Raw genomic sequence first — 6,736 nt, forward strand, 5'->3', positions numbered from 1 at the left:
AAAAGGAGATCTGCCATATGATCCAATATTCCCACTACTGGATATTTATCCAAAGGATATGAAGTCATTTTATCAAAAAGAGACCTGCATTTGAACTTTTATTGCAGCACAATTCCTAATGGCTAAGATATGAGATCAACCCATGTGCCCATCAATTCATGAGTGGACTAACAAAATGTAACGTGTATTCTATGGAATAATAAGCCACCATGAAGAAGAACGAATTATGTCCTTTTCAACAATTGGATGGAACTGGAGACCATTATCTTAAGTATCTAAAGAATGGAAAAACAAACGCCACACAAACTCTCCATTAAATTGGAACTAACTGATGAGCGCACATGTGCACATAGGGAAGTAAAACTCACTGGAAGTCAACCATGGAGGCAGAGAAGAAGGAGATAGGCAAAAACCTACCCAGTAGGTATAGTGATCACTCTCTGGGTAATGGCACACTTACAACCCTGACCCAGGCATAACAAAATTGATAGATGTAACCAAAACCATTTGTACCCCCCAAATATTCTGAAATTAAGAATAAGGATAGAAAATTTATAAACTGAAAGACTGATTTTCATTTGTATAGGATCTGACTGATAAAGAATAATACAGCCAATGAGAGAACTAAAGACTAATAGTCATTATCAAGCTTGGCTACAAAACCCTCAAAATGATCCCATGAGCTTATTTTATTCAGTTTCATGGCTTTAAATGGTATTTATATGCTGCTAAGCAAATTTATGCCTTGATTCACACTCTTACTGTGGACTTCTCCTTTACCACCAGACCACACACTGGGAAAAATTTTGGTAATCCAATACATTTCTTAACATGTCCAAAATAAAAATCTTCGTATGTGGTCTTCTGTATTTTGAAAAATCAAAATTATATCTTTCTGGTTTGGGGGGCCAAAAATTTGCAGTAATCCATCACTCCTCCCTTGGCTTTCTCTACTAAAAAAAGCTAGAAACCTAATATGATGTCTCAGGATGTGGTAGATACACCCAAAACCATTGGACACAGTTCTGGTAAGCAGAAGTTAAAAGGCAATGGAACTCTTGTAATATTCCAAGCTTATTAAAACAAACCAACAAACAAAACAACCCCCAAACAAAAAGGCAATGAAACTCAAGTAAAACCTTAAGCTGCCTCAGGAGACAATGGTTTGATTCTTGTCATTCTCCTTTCTTCATACCCAGAAAAATAGCCTGAAGTGGAGCAGGCATTTGTGACCACAACAAGAGAATCTTTGAGATTAAAGTCTACATGCTAAGGACGTCAGAATAAAAAAAAAAAGAAAGAAAGAAATAGAAAGACCAAGGTACTCTTGTGGCATTACTGTGTCAGACAACCTAGTGGTCCTGAAGCTGATCTCTGGACTTTTTAATGTGTAAAATAAATATACCTATACCATTAGGGAGATATTTTGTTATACATGTATAAAAAATATGTTTTCAACTAATTCAGTATTCCTTATATGACATAAATAAAATAAGTGTAAATCAGCCCTTACTTCACCTACTGTTTTCTAAGGGATGAATCATTTCCTACATAGAGATATTCTAGAGAGTCTCTGGATCCCATTCCTTACTCTTAAGACATTTTTGATCTCTTTCTCTTTAGTGGTATTTACTTGAAAATTAAACTTCAAAAGCAACAAAGATGAATAAATGCATACACACACACATAATACCTTCTTCAACATTTCTATGCAATACAGCTTTCATTATTTTTCTTTCTTAGATTCATGAACAAACCCAATGAAGTTTTAGTGTTCAAACAGGCTTCACTTTTTTAGTATCTCTTTGTTCATCCTTTCTCAAAATGAGAAAAGTCCATTGTCCAAATAGTTTTTCTCAGAAGTCACCAGTGGCTTACAAAATGTTTGTCAGTCTCAATCAATCTGAAACTATTTATATCTGGATTTCCCAACCCCTCGCTACAGATGAATACTGGTCTGTGACCTGTTAGGAACCAGGCTGCACAGCAGGAGCTGAGCAGTGGGCAGGTGGGTGAGCAGACAGAACTTACATCTGTTTTTACAGCTCATCCCATGCATGGCTGCCTGAGCTCTGCCTCGTGTCAGATCAGCTGTGGCATTAGATTCTCAAAGGGGCATAAACCCTATTGGAAACCACCTGTGAGCCACTGAGGTTACACACTCCTAATGAGAATTCTATTGCCTGATGATCCCCAGTGAAGCTGAGGTATTGATGGTAGAGCAGTGGGACCATCTGGTTGCAGGAAAACAAGCTCAGGGCTCCCACTGATTCTGCATTATGGAGAGTGGTAAAATTATTTCATGATATAGTACAACATAATAATAATAGAAGTAAAGTACAATAAAGTGAAAGAAATGTAACGAATCATCCCCAAACCACAGGACCCCACCCTTTGTACCCTGGTGCCAAAAAATTCGTGGACCTCTGATCTATATTGTTAACTGTTTAGTTTTTAGAAATTCCTTCTCTTTTTATTATAATATGCTATACAATACTATATTTGCTTTCTTTTTCTTCCATTTGTTTCCTAGAAGTAATAAACTCCTGAGGCAAAGTCTTAAATTGTCATTTCTTCCAAATTCCCGCTATTTCTACTTTCACTTCTGTGAGCCTAATGATTAGCACCGTCCCTCCTCAGAAACCAAGAGTGGCAGGAATTCCCACCACCAATTACATCTGATTAGGAAGAAAAGATATCCGATAACAAATTTATCCTGCCATCTGCAAACTATGCATTTTATAATTTTCTACTGTACAGATTCAAACATGAAAAGATTTCTTTATTTTTCTCTCTTCTACACTCATATTTAATCAAGGGTCAAGCTACATAAACTCTAACTTTGCAATATTCTACATCAATTCTCTTTTTCTTTTCCCTTGATTATCACTGAGATATAAACAGTATTACTTGGATAGGACTAATTATTTTTATAAAAGTAAATTAAAAGTAAAAAAATGAATTGCAAAAATTTTCAAATTTTGGTAAAGGTAAAATATCATCAAGATAGATTAATGGAATGTTTGTGAACTGGCCTGATATTTTGACATTTCCTATAGAAATCATCATAGTCCATGTTCAACAGCCTACAGAAATTTTTGTTTGAAGAATAAACTTACGATTGCATTTTTAAGAAAAATAACAAAACTAAAAGCAAATTTAATTACAAATAAAAATTTTGCTTCCAAGAAACACGGGACACTCACATTTATATAAAGTACATCTAAAAATTGAACATAAAAAACGTGAAACATTAAAATATAGAATAAAGAATCAAAATCAATAAAGGTGCACTGCTGTTTGAAGTCATTTAAAAGTTACTTGATGACTGAAGATCCACCATAACTGGAATGAACAGACAAACGTCTGACAGTTAAGTTTGTGAAGTCAACCTAGATAATGTGCTTACATTCCTCATTCATGATTATCATCACTATGATCACCTTTGAAATACTCCCTTTGAGAAAATATGCACCATCAGCACAGTCCTCATATGACACACAAAAACATTCAAGAAGAATGATTGCCTCTCGGCAAGACACCATCACAAGTTGATGTGAACATGGCTGTGACAGATTTACCAAAGTTATGAAACCTTACTCAGTTTTTTGTACAATGCTGCCAACATGAGCACATGGTGGCAAGTCCACAAATTTAACTATCAGACATTGTATGAGGACAGCTCTTGTAGTCAATACAGTAAAAGAATTCCAAAATTATTCTGAAGGGTGGACTAACCCCTGGTGTTGGTGCATCACTTCCCAAGGGAAGTGGTGATATTCAGCAATGAGATATGCAGCACTTTTTCCAGGATGAGTTTGCCAACTTAATTATCAGACTTTGTGTTTATAACATATAGGAAAGGAAAATGTAAAATTATAAGAGTTTTAATCAGCCTTCAGAGTTATAAAGGGCACAGTGTTGGCTAGGTTGCTAAAGAGATCCCCAAAGACAAGACAGACTTTAAATATGTATATGATGTATATCATTTATCAATTATAAGTCAAAGAGTAGGCAATTAATCTGCAACATATGCCTTCAATTTGTGTCCCATTTCCACATGCTAGAATGCAAGAATTAAGAAGAAATAGATACTGAGTACGTAAGTCACTCTAATTCAGAAGCAGAATTAAGAAATCCATTTTACTATGATCTAAACCAGTAAAAAAGGTGACCTTTTGATCTCCACCTCTGGATATATCACTCTCATTTGTTTCAGAACTTACATTTATTATTTTCTTTAGGTATCTATAATCTATATAATACTTTATTTTGAAAACATATGCTAAAATGAAGTTATTTCAGGTTTTAGACTATATGTATTTCTGTGCTAAAGTTTCATTGTCTTTTTTCACTTTATATCGACTAATAGAGTACATAATAGTTTGTGAATGTCAATTATTTTTAATCAAAGTCAACATTTATTATAGAGCAAAGTGTTAATATTTTTCTCATCCTTTGAGAAATTTGAGTATCATTTTATAGCACTGTTTCAATTAGTGGTTTGATAGTGCTCATATAAAGCAATTCCTAGACTAGTCAACATTTTTTTCTCATTATATTACCTAATTCAACTCACAAACTTGTTCTCTAATTATTCAATTAATGTATTTGACCTCTTTAATTTTTGCTGATGTTCAAAGGTAAAATTATGAGCATTCTGTTAATGAAAGAATATAGGCTATATATTAAATTAATGCATATGTTGAGTATGCTAATTACCCTGATCTGATCACTACATATTATATGTCAAAAACATTTCTATGTGCCTATGAATATGTAAAATTATTTAGTAATTAAAAATAAAATTATAAAATATTAATGGACACATAACACAGAGGATTTAATACAAGTTACTTTGTCAATTTTCCAATAACATATTTTTTAAATGCTAAATTATCTCCTGATTATTTATATTCTGGTGATGGTAGTATATATCCGGGAAGGTTCTTCCATGTAGAATATATAAAGAACTCTACAGCTCAGAAATCAAAGGCAAAAACAATTTAAAAGGGCAAAGGATTTGAGTTGGTGTTTCTTCACAGAAGACACATAATTAACCAATGAACATTTGAAATGGTCCTCAGTATTATTAGCCATCAGTGAAATGCAAATCAAAGTCACATGGAGATACCACTTTGCACCTACTAGGAGTTGCATCATCAAAAATGCAGATAATAACAAGATTGCTGAGAATGTGAATAAAGTAGAACCCTGATCCACTGCTGGTAGGAATCAAATGTTGCTGCATTTTGATGATTCCTAAAGCTAAACATAGGGGTCATGTGGAGTAGTAATTCCATTCCTTACATCCAAGAAAAATGAAAGCACATGTCCACCCAAAAACCTTTATACAAAAGTTAACAGTAACATCTTTTGTGAAGGCTATGTTGATCAGTTTGATGAAAGCAATTCAAATTGTATATAAAACCAGCACATTGTGCCCCATGATTGCATTAATGTACACAGCTTTGATTTAATAAAAAAAACCCATTATTTGAAGTATGGAAAAATGAAATGTTACATATCCATGCAATACAATATTACTCAGTTGCATAAATAAAAAGGAATGAAGTACATATTATAATACATACAGATCTTGAAAACATCATACCAAGTAAAGACCCAAACACAAGCCACACATCCTATATGATTCCATTAATATAAAATATCCAGAATAGGCAAATCTATACCAACAGAAGTAGTTCAGTGGTACCTAAGACTGAAAGGGCTGGAAGGAATTCTGGGTGACTGCTAAAGAGTAGAGTGACCATTTATGGAGTTCTGGTATCAGATAGTGGTGACGGTTGAAAAATTCTGTGAGCATAATTTTAGTACTTTAAATGGGTGCATTATATAGTACGTAAATTAAATCTCAATAAAGCTACTATATAGTTATTATGTTGGGCTATGGTATTTGTTGCTATAGAATTATGAAATAAATGTTCAGGTCAAATCTATTTATATGAAATCCTTAGTTATATCATAACATCTTCAAACATATTGCTTTCTTTTACAATAAGGCAAAATTAACTTGGAGTATATTTAGAAAAATCTTACTCTAAGGAACATTTAAATTCTTTTTTAACTTATGTTGAGTATAATTTTTTTCAGCAGGTGATATGCATGTCAATACATAATATTTACTATGAGTTCCACAGTGTAATTTAACTTCACTCTATGACTAACGAGCTATGTTAAACAGAGTCAATGGGTCTTATTTTATCATTTATGTATGCAACAATGAAGTTGAAGTAAATATTGAGCACTATAATGTATGAATTTGTACAAAGAAGGTATGGCAAAAGAATGAGAATATTTGACATTACTTGGTATTAAAATAACTTTGTATTATTTTAATTGCAACAAAATGCTGAGTACTTTCAACAAAGAAAAAATTTCATTCATAGTTCTATTATATCTTTTTTTGCATAGATTGAAGGCTTATAAATGTACACAATAAAAGCATTTCTCTTCAGAACTTTGGGGAAATTGCTCCTGGAAAACTTTTACTATCCCAATTAAACAATTGGATAAAACACTATTGGGCATTCACTATTTTCAAATTAACAACTTATTCCATCTAAACTTAAACCCTAAGAAAGAATTTTCCTTTTTCTGGATTTATTTAATTTGGCACATCACTTAAACAACTATCAGTTAACTTACTAAATTTAAATAGTGATAACCACTAGCACACAGTAGAGTTTATGCAGAAAGTAAACTTTTTTTTTTT

The 6,736-nt window shown here is 32.9% G+C and overlaps 1 protein-coding gene across 5 annotated transcripts in view; it reads right to left on the reverse strand.

Moving 5' to 3' along the window:
- KCNT2 (potassium sodium-activated channel subfamily T member 2) overlaps positions 1-6,736 on the reverse strand; it is a 271,111-nt gene that overhangs the window by 134,988 nt on the left and 129,387 nt on the right. The gene's annotated exons all lie outside the window — the stretch shown is intronic.

Source organism: Otolemur garnettii, unplaced genomic scaffold, assembly GCF_000181295.1.
Source record: "Otolemur garnettii isolate 467f Iridium unplaced genomic scaffold, OtoGar3 scaffold00265, whole genome shotgun sequence".
NCBI classification, from domain to species: domain Eukaryota; kingdom Metazoa; phylum Chordata; class Mammalia; order Primates; family Galagidae; genus Otolemur; species Otolemur garnettii.